Source organism: Pogona vitticeps, chromosome 3, assembly GCF_051106095.1.
Source record: "Pogona vitticeps strain Pit_001003342236 chromosome 3, PviZW2.1, whole genome shotgun sequence".
NCBI classification, from domain to species: Eukaryota; Metazoa; Chordata; class Lepidosauria; order Squamata; family Agamidae; genus Pogona; species Pogona vitticeps.
The window spans coordinates 252,689,636-252,711,325 of NC_135785.1; the positions used below are offsets into that span (position 1 = coordinate 252,689,636).

A 21,690-nucleotide genomic window follows, 5' to 3' on the forward strand; every position below is an offset into this window, starting at 1 on the left:
TTGGAAATACCCATTTTATTTATTTATTTATTTATTTATTTATTTATTTATTTATTTATTTATTTATTTATTTATTTATTTATTTATTTATTTATTTGTCCGTCCGTCCGTCCGTCCGTCCGTCCGTCCGTCCGTCCGTCCGTCCGTCCGTCCGTCCATCTATCTATCTATCTATCTATCTATCTATCTATCTATCTATCTATCTATCTATCTATCTATCTATCTATCTATCTATCTATCTATCTATCTATCTATCTATCTATCTTTACAAATGTGAGAAGATGCTGTGCAAGATCATAGGTACCTATAGTCATCAGCAACAGTTTCTGGGGGGCTTCAGCAAGGAATTGCTCCCAACCTGAAACAGAGGTGCTAGGCATTCAATACCATCTGAGGCTTTCCACAGATGTTCCATCCTTAGTCAAGAGAAACAAGCAATAGTCTGGTCAATGTGTTTAGAACTAATTATACCCTTCAAATTCTCACCAAGGGCTGCCTTATGTAGAGCATATCACAGTAGTCTAGTCTGCTGGGCAGTCTGTCTAATGAATCACCCAGAGCTAGCTGGGAAATTTTGCCACATGAGGAAGAAAAACATGCTGGCAAATCTTCTCATCCCTCATAGGATGTGCTCTGTAAAAGCAAAGTAAATGGGTAAATTTTCTTCTCCCCCCCCCAAGCTCTTATTTCCAGTACTTTGGGGGCTAAATAAATAAATAACAATCTGAACCAGATCTTGGAAAACTTGATTCTCTGGATTACAGTTCCCAGAATCTCCCACCATGGCCAGCTATAGTTCAAGAAGTAACAATCCTTAGCCAAGTTTCGGGCATTATCCTCTATGTGCTGCCCCAAGGAAGTTCTGGAATAACATGTTTGTGTGTTTAAATCCTGTTTCACTACTTAACCTTTAGATACTTATGCTCTTGTGGCTCTGAAGGAGAGATTCATGGGCTTTGCATGATGACTCAGCCAATAAAGTCATTAGTATTTTCCTCTCCACAAAGTTCATTCCACCCCAGCATAAGCTTTCTGGAGGAGGAGAGAAATAAGACCCTAAGAACCTCTTAGTCATAGCTGTATTATGTTTGGTACTTGGTGGTCTAGCAGTCACACTGCTCTCATCAGTGCACAATGGCTAATTTCTCCTCTCCACGAAGCTGACCCATGGGGTGCTGAACACATAAATGAAAACACTTCGATGTGTCTCTATGGTGTCATTCTTTCTAACACCAATTACAGGTCAATGAGTGCTAGCAAGCTTGTAGGCAAAAAAAGAGAAGGGCCTACTCAGCTGCAAAAGGGAGGCAGGGGTATCTAGTGACTCCAGAAGGTAAAATTCTGGATTTTAATGTATTTGCGAAGGTTTTCACGGCCAGGATCTAATGGTTGTTGTGGGCTCTTTGGCCGTGTTCTGAAGGTTGTTTTTCCTGACGTTTCGCCAGTCTCTGTGGCCAGCATCTTCAGAGGACTGGAGTAGGAACTCTGTCCATGCTCTGTTGCTGTTTGTTGGACAGTTGAGTATTTATAGCTGTGGGAACAGCTTTTGTCTTTTTTTTTTTCAGGAGATAGGGGTGATCAACATGTTTTTGTTGTGATAAAGGGAGGGGAGAGATTATCTGTCACTGTGATTGATGGGTGTCATTAGCTGGTCTTTTTTTGTGCAATGATCCCTGGCCCCCTGGCCCTTATGGCTGGGTAGAGTTCGTTGACCTTTTGCAGGCTGTATTTTTCAGAATTGGGAGCCAATTCTGGATTTTAGTCTGAGCCTTACAGGATATGGTGCCAAACCCTGTCCTTAAATAGAGGATATCCCCGGGAGAGGAGGGATAAGAATGCTTGGGAGAACACAAAGATTTGCAGAAGAACAAAAGAGTTTTATAAAACCTCAAGGGCTTGCTTCCCCACTCCAGTGGGAAAGGACGGGGCAAAAGAAAAAGAAGAAGAAGAAGGCTTGGTCAAGAATGAACATGCTCAGTAACCATGGGATGTAGAGTGAGGACTATAAGAAAAAACACTCATTTGCTGCAGGCCCTCGTTTGGCTGTTGCAGACATTTTCCTTCAACTGCAAGCTGAAGGAAAATGTCAAAATGCATTGCGTGTTGGTATGGATAGGAGAGTGGGGGGGAGGCTCTCTGTTTTGCAAAGATTACAGCTTTTCGTGGAATTTTTAATTTGAACCACAGGCATTCAAGGCCCGTGCCTACGCAGTCAAAGGGGGTAAAGGACGGTGCCCTAGATCAGTTGAAGGAATCAAGAAAAAAGACCTTGCCTGTTCATAAAATTTGGACCCATGATGATTCAGGAGGATCCATTCTCTTCAAGCTCATCATCCTGATTATCAGCAGCGGGAGCAGCCACGACTGTTATATTTGCGGTCTATCTTTCTTCCAGTGATAACTCAGGGTTCTCCTATTTTGCATATTATCCCAACACAACAGTCCTCTGAGGTAGGCCAGATAGAGAACGTACAACTTTCGGCACAAGGTTGCCAAAAGAATTTCATCGTTCAGTGAGGCCTGGAGCCTGGATTTCCCATTTCCAGTGCAGAGTATTCAGGGTCTCTTTCCACTAAGTGTTCCCCGCCCATCTTCTTCTCTCTCATATTATGTTTCAAAGACAGACAGACATCCGGGAAGGTTTGACAAGGTAAGTGAAAGATTTCTCATGAGCTGTATCCTCACAGTGTTCCCAGACCTTGGGAAGAAAATAGTAGATTAAAGTTGTTTTTAGGGGGAAAAAAGTTATGTTGATTCCATGTAAGAACACAGAAATCCAAACATCTGAATGGATTGAGAGAGGTGGGGAAAAGGCCAAAGCTGCTCTCATGCATTTCTACGAATTGAACATAATACTTTTTAGCACGTAATAAACTGACTGTTCCACAGTGTTCCGGATTGCTGCCCACTTGTCTCTGGGACTAAATTATTTCCTGTCCTCTTGCTTGCCATTTATTCCCCCCAAGTTCAAGCATCAGTATATTATTCACCTCACTGGAATCAACATGAGCAAGTGTCAGTCTTCTGGAAGTGCCATTTTGCATCTTTTGTGAAAAGGGGGCAGTTGTTATACTCATGCATGGATGCATCTGCTTCCTGAAATTGAAAAGAGAACCAATAACTGATCGCTCTTCCATGCCATCAGATTGCTTCTAAATTGTGATGACTCTAAGAAATAGCACTATCATGAACAGTCCTGTTGAACTTCTGCAAATTCAAGGTTGTGGCTTCTTTTCTGTAGCCAATCCACCCCATTGTTGGTTGTCACCATTTGCCAACAAGGTGGTCTTTTATGGTGAGTCTTGTTTTCTCATGATCTGCTCAATGTTAAAATAGCCCCAGTTAAGTCAATTTTGCTTCTAGGGAGAGTGATTCGACCTAGAATTTATTCATGTGCCTTTTTCACAGCCTATGGTATCCATAAAGCTCTCCTGTAACATCACATTTCAAGTGAATCATTTCCCCCCTCTTTTCAACTTTCGTCAATGTCCAGATTACACATAATAATGGGAAATACTGTAGGTTATCTTGTCCTTGGTCTCCAGTTACAGATGCTCACACTTAAGGATCTCTTCTATGTCCTTTACAGCTTCCTTTCTGAGTCTCATTCTTCAGCACACAATTTTTCCCTCAGAGCATGAAAATCTGTCAAGCTCAACCATGTATTTATTTTTCCAGCATCAATCTCATTCTGACTTGGGTCCATATATCAAAATGTGGTCTTCCGCCCACACCAAGCATGGCTATTGATATACAGTATATCTCTGTGCACTTTCTCCCTAAAGGGAACAAACGTCTTCATTCATTACAGTGTGTTTGTGCAAATTTCCTGATGTACAGTGGTGCCTCACTAGACAGTTACCCCGCATGACAGTTTTTTCACTAGACATTGACTTTTTGCAATTGCTATAGCGATTCGCAAAACAGTGATTCCTATGGGGGAATTTTGCTGGACAATGTTTGGTCCCTGCTTCGCAAACCGATTTTCACTAGACAACGATTTTGACAACTCCCTCCGCGCTCGCAAAACGGGTGTTTTTAGGACCTAGGCTTTGCAGGACAGCTATTTAAACAGCTGATCAGTGGTTCACAAAGCGGCTTTCCTATGGCCGATCTTCACTAGACAACAATGATTCTTCCCCATTGGAATGCATTAAACAGGTTTCAGTGCATTCCAATAGGGAAATGCTTTTCGCTAGACAATGATTTTGCTAGCGATTTCAGTGGAACAGATTATCATCGCCTAGCGAGGCACCACTGTATTTTCAAGAACATATACTTTTCTTTGTTTGTGACTTTTTAAAAAAGTAAATTACAAGATAAGTTTGGAAACATAGGCATTTTCAAACAAAATTGCATTCAATTTCACAGGAGAAGCAATTTGGGCAATCTCACATTAAAATCCAATGCCCAGAGCAAAATGCAGTAGCCATACTGTCCTCTGATGTGTGTTTCAGAGACAAAGCAATGCCAGTCTTGAAAGAACTATACTGGTACCCAATTGGTTTGAGATCAATTCAAGATGAAGAGCCATAAACAGCTTGGTGCCTGAATATCTGCAAGAATGGCTCTTCCTATATGTGCCCATCTAGAATCTGAGACCCTCATCAGAAGCCCTGTTGGGTGTCCCACCCAATCTAAGATTTTGGGGTGATGATTGCACAAGATAGGGATGTCTCTGTAGCGGCATCTCTTCGTTTGAGATTTCCATTTCCCAAGGTCAGCTGGTTCTATTTCAGTTCAGCTTTTGATGGACAGCTAAAGCTGAACTATTCCAGAGGGGATTCAGTTTGCAGGACTTTTTTTTTTGTTAAAGTAAAAAGTGAGAAACACTGTTTTTAAAAGGGTTCTTAAATTAGCTGATAAGGAAAGTTTGAACTGCTTGATATCTGTTTATGCTAGTTTTAATCTGTTGTAAAAGAAGCTCTTCTGAGTGGAGAGTTGTGAACAAGTGATCTAAACAGATAAACCCAACAAATACTTGGAATTTCTCACCACTGTTTTAGGGTGCACTGTTAAAGTGAATGCTCCCTCTTCTCCCTACCTGTCTGTCTCTTCTTCCCCATCTTGGCGATGTGTACCACTCTAGTAAATGTTGTGGAGAATGTTAGTACACACCAGCTATCAGAGCATAGAAGGGTTATTTGCACTGTAGCTCCAATAATCCTCCACCCACATCGTCAATGGCCATACTAGCTCAAGGATTCTGAAATTTGTAGTCCAAAAATGTTTCCAAATGATGCCAAATACAACCATATGTTAGAATGGTCATCCATAAGACAAGTATCTACAATAGCTATAACCAGCCTGGTGCTACCTAATGGCCATTCTGATGAGAATTGGCTGGTGACCTTGATTACTCAAGTAATCTGTTCTGAATTTAGTCCTGCCTTGGAGGCATTCAAGAGAAAATTGGACAACCATCTGTCAGGTCTGCTTTGATTTGGATTCCTGCACCGAGTATAGGGTTGGATCCGATGGCTTTATAAACCCCTTCCAATCCCATTAGTCTATGATTCTAACAGGAGCTATTGTGACAAGGCCATGGAGGACACAGCACCCAGGCTGTCCCATGTGGCCCCCACAGAGTCTCACCCACGGACACTTCTGCCCCCTGGCATCCAGGCTCACTGGTGGCATAAAAGCAGTTTGACCATATCGTGACTGCCTGGAGGGGGACCTTCCTGCGTGGCAGCAACTCCTTGATTGCAGGTGTTCTGAAAAGAAGGCAGCTCGCCACCTCTAATGAAGATGTAATGACTGGGGCTCAATAGGGAAGATCACCTGAGGGGGTGGTCCACAGGTAATAAGAATCACTTCATCAGGACAGGTGAGGGCAGGGCCCAAGGCTTAAGAGCCTGTAAGGAAGGGGTGGCTGTTGGAGATGTGTGAGGAAGAGGGTGAGGAGGATGAGTGAATTGCTATCTCTAACTCGGTCTCCCTGAGACAGGAGAGGCGGCTGTTTTTTTATCCTATAAAGGTTGGCCCTTACAAGTTGCAACCTGACCCCTTTCCCCTCAGCAAGGCTTAGAGGTCACCTGCCATGACCCACACTGACCCAGTCGTGGCAGCGGAGAAGGAGGAGGAAGGCTGAGTGGCTCCAACAGCAGGCTGGTGACGCTGGACCCAACCGGTGAAGACTCAAGAAGCTGGACGATGAACCTTAAATTGGCCCTCGGTGAATCAAACTCAGAAAACAGGTACAGGAGGGTGATGTGAACTGCTCCTGGACTGGACATAAAGGGGGGACCTGTGGCAGGTGGGCTACAAAGAGCTTGAGGTTCTTGGGATTGGAGTGGGGGTTTACCTCACTCTGTATCTTTTATTAAAAAAGCTTTGTTTGGACTGATATTTTGGTCCCCCGGGGATCCTTTGACATATGCCTGTCCAAAACCCAAAAAAGGCATCCCAAGTACCCTTCTGTGTGAGGGATTTCAGCCTCAAACAGCGTACACCTTTTAAATAGGCCAGTAGAGACCATAAACATGTACCTAAAACAGGTTTTGAGGTATGTGAGATATTCAAGGAATGGTTTCCCTTGGCCACCTCAGTAAGGTCCCATGGCCAAGTGGAGATTTGAACCTGTTGGAGTTTTTACCACCTTGCATGCTGCCTTTAGTAGGGTTGGTTAGCAGGGACCTTTCTCGGCTGGTGTGACTGTTAATCTATCCAGCGCTAACCTATTGCTTCTTCCCTGCCTCACCTCTCTTCTCAGTCATTTTTATCTCTCTTGTGTCTGTTGAAGTCTATTGCTGAAAGTGGTCACGTTGGTCAGTTTGCTGTTTGATTTTGTTCACAACTGTAAGTAAAGAAAATGTCTCCAAGTGAGTTATTGAGATTTGAGGTGTCATGTAACTAAGAATAGCCACTATTCTGCTCTGTAAATCACTGCACCTCTGCTGCATAGTAAAAGGAATCTAGCAAAACATTCAAAACTCTTCAACATAGCTCATAGGTCTTGTGAGTCCTAGTCTGATATTCTACCTACTTACACCACATTGGCTCTCTCATTTTTTTATTCAGAGGCATGCTGAAGCTACAAAGTCCAATAGTTCTGAGAGGGGTACATACCCGTGGTTGGTATAGTTTTCCTGAAAAATAATACCTGTTGCATACCTGACAAAGTACAGATTATAAGTAAAGGCTTTCTTTTCTACAATATAAACCCCTGGGGCCAGATTAAAGTTAGAGGATTCTATATATTGAGAACTGGGAAATTTACGTAATGTTTACAGGATGTAGACTCTCTTTCCTGAGACCTGCAAAGTTACACCCACCTCCTTCCTTCCAGGAGGTGAATATTGCCAAGTTGTTATAAGCCATTTCTCTGCTGCCACCCTTCTAGCCTCCTTTGATATTTTTGACGATTGGTAATAGGTTGTGTCTGGGCTGATTGCTGGAGGGGAAAATGACGCAGTATTTAGATTCAGCCCACTCTCTATTGCCTACATAATGTTGAGGAAGAGGAAGTGATAGGTTTGACGAAGCCCTTTTCCTCCCCGACTGTCTTTTTGTGAATGTTTCTAAATGTCATGTTTACAGCCTAGAAGGAAAAACGGAGCCGCAACAGTTTCTTGCAAGATTTTCAGAGGCATCTTCATCCACGTCAATCCCTAAGCGCATCCTGGTTTTCCTTGTGCGCATCCAACCAGTGATATAAAGATTTCAGGAAATGGCACAAAAGTGGGAAACACAACCACGTTATGGTATACAACCAGCCTGTATTTGGGTTTCTAGGCTACCAGACAATCATGCCTTCTTCTGGGGCATTTTATTCCAATCCCTCTCGATCTTAATTTGATTGTTGCTCCTTTCAGCCAATCAACATGCTGTGACGGTGGAGCCTGGCCAGACCTCAACGGGATGTTCCGGGTGGGGGATGTGACCAGGCTAGGGGATTGCTGGGGCTGTCGGGTTTTATTTCTGTTTCTTTGCATTCCCATGTTGGGCATTTTTAGTGAAAAGGTTTCTAGGAATTTCGTTATTAGGCTGGCTGGATAGCTGAATGGTTTAGGTCTCTGGCTGTGGAGCCAGAGGTCGGGAGTTCGATTCCCCGCTATGACTCTTGAGAAAAGAGCCATCCTGGGGAGCCTTGGGCAAGCTGCACAGCTATCCCAGGGCACCCCAGAAGAAGGGAAGGGGAAAACACTTCTGAGCATTCTCTACCTGGAAAGCCCTGAAAAGGGCCACCATAGATCATCTGACATGATGGCACAGGATGATGAGGATGATGGTTAAATTGAGTATGAGGCAGAAAAGTTCAGGGATGTGAACAGCCCTGTCTTATCCAACCCTCCCTTCTTAATACAGCATCTGTTTAATCTGACAAAAGGTAGCTTTTCCCATGATAAAAATCACTCAAGAAGCTTTTAAAGTAGCCTTCGGCTGTGGCTACACTGGCAATTTCTGTTCAGAATTTTTAAAAATCAGGTTCAGGTCTTGTGGCATTTAAATTGGGGCTACATTTAGATGAAGTGAAGGGTAATCAGTTTATTTCTGGTGATTTCAACCAGTTTTGATGGTTACACTGCCAAAATAAACTCATTTCCTTTCTATTTTAGGAGCACGCTGTTTTTATTTTTTTGGAAGATGGCCACAGAGAGAGAGAGAAGAGTGCTGTCAACAAAACAATAGAAACAAAAACAAACAGGAAGAAGGGAGGTTTTGGCTCAAGTGCCAGAGACGGGAAACCCCATCCATCATGGGCTGCAGCTCTATTCCTTGATCTGCTTTTCAACTGACCAGGAGCACCTCTGTCTTTCCTGGATTAAGTTTCGGTTTATTCGCCTTCATCCAGTCCATTACTGACACCGGATACTGATCTAGAGCTGAAACAGCTTCCTTGGATTTAGATGGCAAGGAGAGACAGGGTTGGATGTTAAATTTTGCTTATCAGACTTTACCAGTCAAGTGTAAGGTAAAGGTAAAGGTTCCCCTTGATATTTTTAGTCCAGTCATGTCCGACTCTAGGGAGCAGCGCTCATCCCGCTTTTCAAGCCATAGAGCCAGCCCCCGTCCGAAGACAGTTTCCATTGTCACGTGGCCAGCGTGACTAGGGAACGCTGTTTTACCTTCCCACCAAGATGGTACCTATTTATCTATTCGCATTTACATGCTTTCGAACTGCTAGGTTAGTGAGGAGCTGGGACAAAGCGACGGGAGCTGACTCTGTCACGTGGATTCGATCTTATGACTGCTGGTCTTCTGACCTTGCAGCACAGGCTTCTGTGGTTTAGCCCACAGTCAAGTGAGTGGCAAGCAAATACATCAGGCTCTAAAGCACCCTCCCACTAATATGCAGTTTTACTGTGTGCAATACTACTATTCTAAAGTTCCGCAAATTGTTGAGCCTCCTTGAACATGTTTTGTAACTCCCTCTTGTTTTTTTAGTTCAGAACAAAACTCATAGCGAATACGCCACAACCACTATACATGAAATTGGAGTCACCAGCCTCCACATTTGCTATGAGTGGAGACACTGTGGTAGGAAACCTAACCTGGAGCTGCTGTTTTTCAGGTCAGCCTTGTGGTTTCTGTATCATTTAATTCCATCCTAAAAATGCCGAAAGAAAATCTCTAGGACCAGTCAGCTTGGACTACAGTTATGGAGTAAAGGCAGTAGTAAAAATGTCTGTATAACTAAGATGTAAAGTGTGGTTTGCAGCCCTTTTCAGAAAGCTCTTGAAAACAATTAGACACAAGTCCCAAGAAACTTGTTAATGAGGCTCATATCCCGCACCTGTCTTAGTTACTCTAGGACAATGCAATTATCTGTTGTTTATACCAACAGCCACTTATTGTCTTGTCAAAGTGGAGGCCACTGATGTATTTCAGAACACAAGAAAGATTCGGTTAGAGGGCTATTACCCAGCAGAAACTCTGAAGTTCAAAGAAAAACACACATCAGAAGCAACCAGCTTAATCTGTTTACCTTGAGTCACTAGGAACTGGAAGTAAATGTGAAGATCCAGAGCACATTAAACCGGTACACCTGCAAAGGGTGGGGGTTTCTGCTAAAGGACTAGCAACAAGAAGAAAGTTCAACAGGTTGAACAGCACTGTAATGATAAATGCTGAAATGCAGACTGTCATCAAAGCAGCCTTCAAGACCCTGTCTACAAGAAGGGCTCAAAGACGTGTGTGTGTGTGTGTGTGTGTGTGTGTGTGTGTGTGTGTGTGTGAGAGAGAGAGAGAGAGAGAGAGAGAGAGAAAAAAAATAGCCAGAATATTATTGGCTTAGGTGCAATGGCATGAATTGCAGCAGTGAGTTGGCATCAGTTAATTAGTCACCATTTGTTTGTTTGTTTGTTTGTTTGTTTGTTTGTTTGTTTGTTTGTTTGTTTGTTCATTTGTTCATTCATTCATTCATTCATTCATTCATTTCAAATGCTTATAAGGTGCCTGAGGTGGGTTCGAATTAAAGGAAGAAGAGGAGGAGTAAAATTGTAAAGGTTCCCCTTGACAATTTGTCCAGTCGTGTTCAACTCTAGGGGGCGGTGCTCATCCCCGTTTCCAAGCCATAGAGACAGTGTTTTTCCGTAGACACTTTCCGTGGTCACATGGCCAGTGCGACTTAGACACGGAACGCTGTTACCTTCTCACCGAGGTGGTCCCTATTTCTCTACTTGCATTTGCATGCTTTCGAACCGCTAGGTTGGCGGGAGCTGGGACAAGCGACAGGCGCTCACTCCGTCTTGTGGATTCGATCTTACAGCTGAAGATCTACAGACCTTACAGCACAGAGGCTTCTGCGGTTATCAAAGGCTAAGCTAAAGGGCGGAGGGGGTGCACGCAAAGAAATGCAACTAGTAAAACAAGCTAACTAAAACTGAAATGATGGGGAGGGATTGGGTGATTTGTTTATAGTCTAAATCGGGAGAGGACATCCCTGAATGCTTCTCTGGAGAGTAATGTCTTCAACATCCTCTTACAGGTCGGGAGGGAGGGGCTTGGCACAGATGTAGTGGGAACCCATTCCATAAGGAATGAGGCTATGACCAAGAAGGCCCAATTTCTAATAATATTCCTCTTTGCCTTCCTTGGTGTGGCCACTCACAAAAGTAGAGCCTTCAACCTAACTCAGAAGGGACCGTGTGAGTTAGTGTGTGATGAGGGATACAAGTTGCAGCTCATTTACTATCGGCACAGTTCTGCATTTATATATGCCATTGCATTTACGCTGGCACAACTAAACAGTATGATTCTGACCATTGACTCCCAGTCACTTCTAATTCTGAACCCACCTTCCAGAAAGTGAGAGTGGTCCCAAATGGCCAGTTACATCCCCTACAGCAGGGATGGTGGGACCCTTGCAACACAAAATCAACGTACTTATTTCAAAGTGCCAATGCTGCAATTAAAACCCGAATGCTGAGGTTTTAGTTTAGAAAAAAAAACTCCTCCTGCACTGCAAGGGTTAAATGCTTGGTTTCTCCCCCCCCCCCCCCAATGGATGGTATTAACAAATAAATACTTACTGGTCCTCCAATCCCCCATCAGGCTAGCCTGGTAATGGCCGCCATTGCACCCCTCTGCTGGACCACTGCACCAGCAGAGGGGAGTGCCGAAATCTGGGATCAGAGGATGGGTATTTCTCTATGGCAAATTATGGCTCATGTGCCCACAGAGAGGGCTCTGTCTGCCAGCTGTGGCACGCGTGCCATAGGTTCGCCATCACTGTCCTAGAGCTTCTGGAATTGCAACTGATGATTTTTATGGAGTGTGTGTATTGGAGGGGTCCAGGGAAATCCCAGGGGTGCATGCAATCTGCAGGCCACACTTTCCCCACTCATAGAGAAATAGGAAGGAAGGAAGGAAGGAAGGAAGGAAGGAAGGAAGGAAGGAAGGAAGGTGTTTTCAAAAGGATCAAAAGTAGTATATTAGCAATCTAAATACCAAATTATTAGGATCAGCTAACAGTCAAAGAATTTGTTGTTATGTGCTATCAAGTCACTTTACACCTATGGAAACCTTACAATACTTTCAAGATACAGTATATGTATTTTTTTTCAAAGAGTAATTTACCATTGCCCACCCCTAGTGAGTTTTCATGGCCAAGCAAGGCTTTGAACTTTGAATCTTACATAATGATTTATCCCAGTGGTTTCCAACATTGGGTCCCAAGATGTTCCTGGACTACAACTCCCACAACTCCTGGCCAGCACAGCTAGTGATGAAGACTTCTCGGAGAAAATAAAAAGTTCTGCCAAAGTTCTAAATTACCACAGAATGTCATCACCACCTGTTAATGAGAGCCTGATTAGAAGAAGGTGGATGAAGCATTATGATCCTTTATCTTAGGATGAGATAGCAAAAGTTCAGGGTGTTTAGATGAGGAGCAAAATGAAGTCACACATGTGACTCAGCATCAGTTAACAATCATGCATGGCCTCAGGCTGACACCAGCTCTGGCAGGAGGGGGAAACTAATCTGTCTTCTCGGGCATAAGTGCTTATCTTCAAGCCACAGAGAACCTTTTGCACCACGTAGGGCCCAGAAATATTTGATCAAGCCGACACTCTCCAAAGAACTGTCAATCCAAAAAGAAAAAAGTCTAATTAAATGCTGAGATACCTGCCTTTTAAACAAAGAGATACTGCGGAAGTTTGAGTAACAGAGAACTGACTAATGAAGATTATTGTCTATTAATGTCAGACATGATAAGGAATTGGCTGCAAATTCTTCTTAAATAAGGATTAAAGAATCTCTGAAGGATTTCCTGATGGGGGGGAGACATGAATATTTCCCTTTTGAGGCAGACATTTTCCATAGCAACAACAACGCAAGAGATCAATAACAATAACAATTATTTAGCAGTATCAATTGGGGGTGGGAATTAGTTGTTGTTTTTTCTTTAATTGAAAAACTCCTTTGTGTTTTTCCGGTGGCCAAAGTCTAACAATGGCTGTTACCCATGGCAGCCATGTAGAACTTCCATCATCGAATACCAGTTAGTTATTGAGGTTTTGGGGAACAGGAGAAGTTGGCTGGAATTCTGTTACTTTGTTATGCATGCAGAAGACAAACAGCATCACATTCAGTCACTTCTAGCTGGCAATTAACAAGTCCCCACTGAAATTCTCAAAAGCATTCCAAGCCAGTGGGCACATACATCCCCAAGAAACCTGGCAGCGACTTGTTAATCACCAGCTTGAAGTGACTGAACGCTACTTCTGCTTGCGTAACAAAGCAAGAGGATTTCAGCGACTTCCATTAATCTCATACTTTGCTTATGAAGTTTGCAGAGAAATCTGATGGGTCGGGGATATAGCAAGATGCTAGAGTCTATGAATTCTCAGTCTAATTCAGTGTCCTGTGTACATCAGACCAAGTTCTTACATACAAGTGTGGCAAAAAATTTACTTCAGATTATAGTAATATAGCTCAATTATGTTAAAAAGTCCAAGTTCCATCCCCAGTTGTTGATATCTCCAAGAGAAGGTCTTCTCTCAGTCACACCACCCTCATAGGCAGGTCTGGTGAAAACATGAAAGAGGGTGCGTTTAGTGCAGTGGTTCTTAACCTTTGTTACTCAGGTGTTTTTGAACTGCAACTCCCAGAAACCTCAGCCAGCAGAGCTGATGGTGAAGGCTTCTGGGAATTGCAGTCCAAAAACATCTGAGTAACAAAGGTTAAGAACCAGTGTTTTAGTGGATACTCTCACAGTCTCTCTCTCTCTCTCACAGGCCTCGGTTGCATAAGTGCGTGCTGGCTTTTTAGCCTGCTTTTACTGAGCAATTTGAAATTGGAGGAGAATGTGCACCACGTTTCTCAGATACCATATAACTGGTGACTAGAGATTGGGGTACAGTGGTGCCTCGACTTATGACCACAATCCGTTCCAGAAGATGGACGTAAATTGAAATGGTTGTAAGTTGAAGCACCATTTCCCATAGGAATTTGTTGAAATGCAATTAAATCTGTTCCGGCCAAAGGAAAAAAAATCACACACACACAAAAAAATCACTGCAAGACTCATTGTAAACGTGATCAATCCCTTCTGTGGAAATGCACAGAAAACAAATGAAGCAGATCAGAAATGCACAGAGAACAAAGGGGGTAGGTTGGAAATGCAAAGAAAACAAAGGAAAAAGCAAGGGAAGCATGCAGGACCCGTTGGAAATAGGTGAGAAAAACCAAAAAGCAATTTAAAAAACCCAAGACCCATAGGAAATGGGGGGAAGCTAACAAACAAACAAACCCCCAAGACCCATTGGAAATGGGAAAAAAACCCCAAAAAAACAACCCCCCCAAGACCCATCAGAAATGGGAAAAACACTCCAAAAGGCAACAACACCCCCCCCAAGACCAATCAGAAATGGGGGAGAAGCCATTCATATACCCCCATCTCCACTGGTGACTGAAGTAACATCTCTAAAATTGATCTATCCTACCTACCAGTTGATGTCACATAGCAGCCAGATGGATATCTTCTCACTGGTGCGCCAACTTCCAGCCAACACTACCACTGGCTAGGTAGAAATTGCCTAATTTGTCTTTTGTCAGATGTTCGTTTCAGAGCAGAGAGGGAAGTTTCTCCCACTGAGCTGTTGCAAACCTATAAAATGTGGTGAGCCTGTAAAATGATGTACGGGGCCATTGGCACAAGTTTGGCTTAAACACAACCTTGGGATGTAAATAATATTATCTAAATAGTAATAACTCAGTTTATTGCTGTCCATTTTATGCTGGCTTCTGTCACTTGAGATTTTTCAGTTTCTCCTCTCCAAGGGAGGAGTGCTGTCTTTGTTTCCTAGACAAGGTTTCTATAATTTGGGCAAACCTTCTGTGTACAAAACCTACTGTCCTAGAACCCCAGTTTTCCCATGTTCTGCAACCCATATATGAGTCATCCTGGTGGTTGTGACACTCTGGAATGTCTTCCAAAGGAAAACCTACTTCCTGACCTCTACGCAACTGGTTAAAATTGGACTTTTTAAAGGGGCCTTGAAGAATGTCCTCCTTGTGTGATAGTTTTGTAGACCCATTATGTTAAAATTCTATTTCCATTTAATTGTTGCATTTGGAAGGTTTCTCTCTCTCTCTTTGGAATTAGTTAGTTATTTCTTGTCAAGGTGAGTGGGCATGGCATTTTAAATTGTTGTAGCTTGCCACTAGATGTATACATGTAATAAACAAGTGTATAAATGCAATAAACAAGCAAAATGTGTGTGCTTAAAGCAGTGGCCCCCAATCTTTTTGACACTGGGGACTGGTTTAGCATTTGTGAAGGGGGCAGGAGTACATCTGTGTGGCCGTGGGCTCCCCCAGGCGATCTGTCTCTGCGGCCCGGTTCTGCCAAAGCCACAGACCAGTATTGGCTTGAAGCATTCTCTGGCTGGTTTACAATTTAATTATGCAGGCTACACATTGCCAACTCCCTCCCACCCCCATCCCTCAACAGCTGGGCCCTCAATTTACTGACTTTGGAAGGGTGGAAGGCTGAGTCAAGCTCAAGTAGTACACCTGAGCCTGTCAGGAGCAAACCTACGAGCAGAGTCTTGACTGCAGTACTGCAGTTCAACCATTGTGCCCCAAGGCTCCTAAATCAAGCAAGCAAGCAATAATGGGTACAACAGAACCTCTTCACACATTTTGCATTTGTGAGCAGAAAGCAACAACAGAGCAAGAAAGCATAACATGCTCTCTCCTTGCATGTGGAGTAGAAATCCTTGTCAACACCTAAATAGTAAGCCCACTTTGCTTCTCATCCTGTTGACACTCATCAGATGGGTTCACTATTGTAAGCCATGTTGAGTAGCTTGCAAGATTGCTAGGTCCCTCTCAGACATTTATTTAAAATAAATTTAAGTAAAATATATCTTTTGGAACAGGACTGCACCCCCCAGACTTACCAAAATAAATTGTAATTCCATTAGTGGAATATTTCCTCTTTGCTTTAAACACACGTGCATAGATAAGATTTGGTAGAGTTTCTATCTGACCAGCTATCAGCCATATTGTGTCTTATCCAACACTGCCCTCGTGTGGTATTTCTTGCTCAGCATCAGAGGTCTTCTCAGTCTTAACAGCAAATGCACATTGTCATGTTTCCCTATTAAGAAATGAGGCTGATTTGAAAGTGGCTTCAATCTGAAGTGTAGACCAACACTCCTCTAGTATCTGAAGAAGAAAGTGCTCCACTGCCTCTGTCTGAGGTAAAAGTAACTGATAGATTCTGCAGCCCAATAAGGTCTAAGAAGTGTTCTTAACTGAGGTATAAGCTAGTAAATCAAACAGTCCTTACTAGCTTGGACCATTCTTTACAATTTGTTCCTCAGATTTTTTTAATGATGAGGTACTTCCATTTGAGAAGGACTATTTAGGTTGATTTTGTTAAACTTCATCTATGGATTTTACTCACAAGCAATCATTTTAAAAAAGAGAGAAAAGTAATATGTGGCCTTCCATACACCTATAGTCAGCAAATCCTGTTTGTTCTAGTCAGCATAGCAACAATGCGAGGGGTCTGCAATCCAGCAATATTTGGAGGGCCACCATGGTATGTCATGGCTGGAATTCTGTTGTGCAAGCCCACAAATAGTGTTTTATATTAGATTAGACATCCTTCAGTCTTGAGAGACTATGGTAATGTGCTCTCTATGGAGGACTTGGAACAGTGTCTAGTGTGGCTGAGAAGGCCAAATCGAGAGTGACAATCCCTTCCACAGTGAACACAAACACAATCTGTCCCCTGTCCAGCTCCCTGATTTTGCTGCTTTCAGGACTGCCTCTTTGCCTCAGCCTGCTGGACAAGGGTCTCTTCAAATTGGGAGAGGCTGTGATGCACCGCCTGCCTCCAGGCTGAACACTCAGATGTCAAGGTTTCCCATCTCTTGAGGTCCATTCCTAAGCCTTCAGATCCCGCTTGCAGATATCCTTGTATCCCAGCTGTGGTTTCCCTCTGGGGTGATTCCTCTCCTGCTGTGCACAAAGGGTCCAGGACTCACTGCAGTACAGGAGTGTGTTCAGGACACAGGCTCTATAGACCTGGATCTTGGTATATGCCATCAGTTTCCTATTAAGCCATACTGTCTTTGTGAGTCTAGAGAACATGGTAGACCAGTGGCTTCCAAACTTGAATAACCCATGTGTTTTTGGACTGCAGTTCTCAGAAACATTGGCCAACTCAGCTGGTGGTGAAGGCTTCTGGGAATTGCAATCAAAAAAACACCTGAGTTTTCCCAGGTTGACCACCACTGCTATAGATATTAACTGTTGAACATAGATGGAGGTGTGCAATGCAGATGCAACAGATAATATCAGCAGAGATTGCTTAACTTACAGTCATTTACAACTAAATGTTACAGTAGAACCCCCACATCTATGGAGAATTAGTTCTCAGTCCACCCCAGATGGATGCTGAAAAACAGAGATTATGGCAAATACTATTTTAATAGTGAACGCTATGCATAGCATGGCCTTTGGTTTCCTCTAGTGGCCAGTTCTTCTCATGAGAAGAGAGGACTCCCTGGAAAAGACCTTAATGTTGGGAAAGTGTGAAGGCAAGAGGAGAAGGGGACGACCGAGGATGAGATGGTTGGACAGTGTCACTGAAGCAACCAACATGAATCTGACCCAACTCCGGGAGGCAGTGGAAGATAGGAGGGCCTGGCGTGCTCTGGTCCATGTGGTCACGAAGACTAAACGAACGAACAAAACAAGTGGCCAGTTCTGGTAATGACATTGTGGAAATATTTTTATCTAGTGAATGCTATACATAGCATAGTGTGAAGGCAAGAGGAGAAGGGGACGACAGAGGACAAAGTAAAATCCATGTATGTACAAGAACATACATAGCATGGTCTCTCTCTCCCTCTAGTGGCCAATTCTGAGAACTTCATATTTAGAAATATATATTTCTAGGATTTTTTTTAAAAATTCAGACCATGGACCAGCGGAAAATCCTGCATATAAGGGGGTCCTACTGTGTGCTAGTTGCATAAAGGTGCAACAGGATTTCAGCCAAAGAGCTCTCATTTCAACTATATAACATTTTTTGTAGAGTACAAGCAAGGTTCCTGCTAAGCTGGGCATGCATGCCCGTGTGTCTCTGCCTCCCTGCGCACAGCTGTGATCACGTTATATTCCAGTTGCAATGGAACCCAGCACGCGGGGGAGACAGAGTCACAACACACATGCAGGGGTGAAGTCGTGTGCACAAGAGGCCAAGCCCCACTCAACCGGGCTGACAATTAGAGGGTATGGTGAGTACAAGGGATAGTGAAAAAAGGACAATTTTTATTAATTGTTTATAGAGAATATATCTGTGAAGATTATCAGTCATCCAGGTGAGGTTATCTGGAAGGTTGAAATGTTTCACTACTCATCCAAGTAGCTTCTTTAGTCTGAGGAGAGTTGGTAGGAGACCCTTGATAGATCCTCCATGTTGGTTTCACTTCCCCCTGGTCTGAATAGGCTCATTAGGTGGACAATGCATGGGGGGGGTGAGGGATAATCCCACCTCTGCAGTCCTTCTCCACCCATTGTCATGAGTTGTTAACGGTCGTTAAGAGTGGTCTTTCTGATGGGTGTGGTCCTGACCTTCCGGGGACAGATGAAAAGGCAGCAGGTTAAATTTATACATATAGAGAACTTCAGTAGATGTGGGGAAATTACCCTTCCCCCACAGAAAGAAAGAAATTGTTCTCTCAGACCACTGCTGATAGAGTTTCCAAGTCAGTTCCAGCCCATTACCTCAGGGCTATAACCAGAGACCAGCAGACATGCTGTTGTGGCATGAAAAAGGCAGAGCAGGATTGGAGTGGTGTGAATTTTGGTTCCCAGGCCCTATGCCACTGCTGCCAGGACTTCTGCAACAAGAAGGGTCGTCGATTGCAATGGTGATGCTCAACTCTCATTGGGTCCAGAAGGCCCAATGAGAGAATGAGGGGAGAAGTCTGGGAGAAAGTCAGTGGGTACATTCTCTTTGGCCACAGGGGGGTAACATCCAAACCTTCATGCTGATCCTGTACACCAAGGCGGTAGCAGCAGGCAATGGGTGGTGATTGAGGCTCCAGTTCTGAAGGCACTCATAAAAATCAAACTGTCTCCTTCACTACTGCTAAAAATGGCATTGTCTTCTAAGAGTAGCACTTTTTGTTTCAGGGAGGTTGAGGAAGTCCCCTCAAACCCCAAAAATCAAACTATAAGTGGCTGTCTGGCCACTTGTGGGATCCTTCCCCATTCAGGCTGGGCATTTCTTGGCATTTCTAGGCCTGGTGAAGCCCATAGCAGGTGATGGGGATGCACATTTTGGCCCAAAGCTATTTGCCCGACACTGCTCTACAAACAACAGCTACTAGGGGAAGCCACTGACAGATAAGGAAGCCATCACCAAACCCTCATTTCAACTTGGAGCTTGTTCAAACAGTTCTCCTATTACCATTCTCCTATTCTCTTACAGTACAGTAGCTACTGATGCTTGAACAAGAAATGAAACACAACCTACAAATGTGGACCATCAGACAAGCATATAGCTTGCTACTTGGTTTGCTTTTGGTGCGGTTTGGTTTGCCCTGTTTTCCAGCAACCGTCTGTGTTTTAGGTAACAACCATTGATCCTGCTTCTTTTGCAGGCTGTTCCATTCCTTCCCAGCCCAGAATCAGGGCTGCAGTTTATTTAGTGCAATTGCGCGTGCCCCATGATTATCCTGTTCTACAGCCTGTATGGCTACATAATTCACTCTCAAATAGAGCTGTGGGCAGTGTTCTCTTTGGTGACAAGCGTATGACACATGCAGTGGGTGGTGACAGCTGCAGAGATACCCTCTCTTCTCTTTTCCTCATCTCATAATTTTTAAAAACATACTCCTAAGTGATGTAGTGCTATTTCGGATATAAGGGAATACTTGGGTTGGTGTATTGCTGTAGTGCTATGCCATTTGCTAAATTAAGCAACCACAAAAGGGAAGTCACCATAGCCCCTGGTATGACAACTACGACAAAAGGCAGGAAAAGGGATGGAGAAGGGGCATAAATAATCGAAAGGGGGAGATGATGGAGCAATCTGAAGTGCCATCCAGATTCTTCTCACAGATGAAATCTCTCTTGTGTTAATGGAGGCTTTGCTGAAGTGCTATATAAAATAGATCGTACCAACGATAACAGCCTTTTCAACATGACCCAGATTGCTCCAAGTGCTCCCGGTTTAATTGTGCCCGGTGTTTCCCATTTCCTCTCTTCTTCCTTGGCCCAGTCAAACTCTGGTCTCCTTGGACTGAGACAGCCTCACTATTACACACAATCTCTGGGCAAGAAAGCTGCTTGTACATCCTCTGTATATCAATTAGCCGGTCAAATGCAATTATCCAACTCAGGCTGAAAGCCAGCTGTGTGCACAACAACAGTAGGACAATTTTATTATTAATGAAAATTCTCCACATCGATTGCATTCTATTGATTGCACTGGCAACCGCAGAAGCAATCACAAAGCCAGTATTTAGTTCAACAACAGACATGCTGCTTTAATTGTCTATTTATACTCATGGAACATTCGTTATTTCTTCCTGCATAAACAATGCATAGTCCAGTCGAATGGATGTCCGCTTATATTATGCCTTGAGCTTGGAAAAGTTACTGTTTGGAACTTGAAGTCACAGAGAACTTCAGCTAATGCGGCCATTGGCCACGAACAACTTTTTCAGGTGATGGTGACACTGAATTCAGCTGATTCCCAAGGGGTGCATGGGTTTGGAGCCCTAGACCCTAACACTGCACATGTCTTGGATGTAAATCCCTTTGAATTTAAGCCAAGAATTCAAAGGTCTTGACTTAGCTAAGAATTCTAGGTCTCAGAATACCAGCTGAAGTCTCGGGGAATGGCTATGCTTTTCTGGATCTCCAGGTCGAAAAGCAAACCTCAGGATGAGAGCTATAGGAGAGCGTTGATTTTTAAAGCAGGAAAACTCACTCTCCATGCAAGGTTTTGCATGCGTGCTGCACTTATGCAATATTGAGATAACTTGGAGGGGCCAAAGTATAGCTCACAGTCATACAGTCTCTCTCATCCAATAGCTTGCTGCCTCCTCCTGCCATCTGCTCCCTGAGGAGCCATATCTGGCTTTGCTGCATGTGATGGGAAGGAATACTGCCTTCATCTGTTCTGAACTTCTCACACTTCAGTTTCACTAGTTTTATAAGAGAGAGAGAGAGAGAGAGAGAGAGGCTGAGGGCGGGAGTTTCTATCCGGCTCCATTACACATCCTAAGCAAAAGTACCACAAATATGGCACTCTTTCCACACAGGCGAATGGCTCAACTCCCTTGATCAAGCTGGTCACACCTTTCTCTACCTTCTCCAGGTCTGAAATAGACTTTGCTAATATATATCTATCATAAAGGGGGAGGAGTTCTAGAAGCAGTGGTTCTTAACCTTTGTTACTCAGGTGTTTTTGAACTGCAACTCCCAGAAACCTCAGCCAGCAGAGCTGATGGTGAAGGCTTCTGGGAGTTGCAGTCCAAAAACACCTGAGTAACCCAAGGTTAAGAGCCAGTGTTCTAGAGGATCCCTTCTATGAGTATGTTCCTGAGAACCAAGTGAGAAAGTTTTTATCAGTGTTTTTATTTTATTTTTTTAAGATCAGGTTGCGAGATATTGCCCTCTTTTGTAGATTAGTGGCGGCTGCACACACACTGTGGAAGAATCAAAAGCATGACCCATGTGAAGCTGCATGGAAGAGAGCCTGTAGGT

The 21,690-nt window shown here is 43.6% G+C and overlaps 1 long non-coding RNA gene across 2 annotated transcripts in view; it reads left to right on the top strand.

The window, feature by feature from the left end:
- LOC144588086 (uncharacterized) overlaps positions 1-21,690 on the top strand; it is a 142,784-nt gene that overhangs the window by 110,893 nt on the left and 10,201 nt on the right. The gene's annotated exons all lie outside the window — the stretch shown is intronic.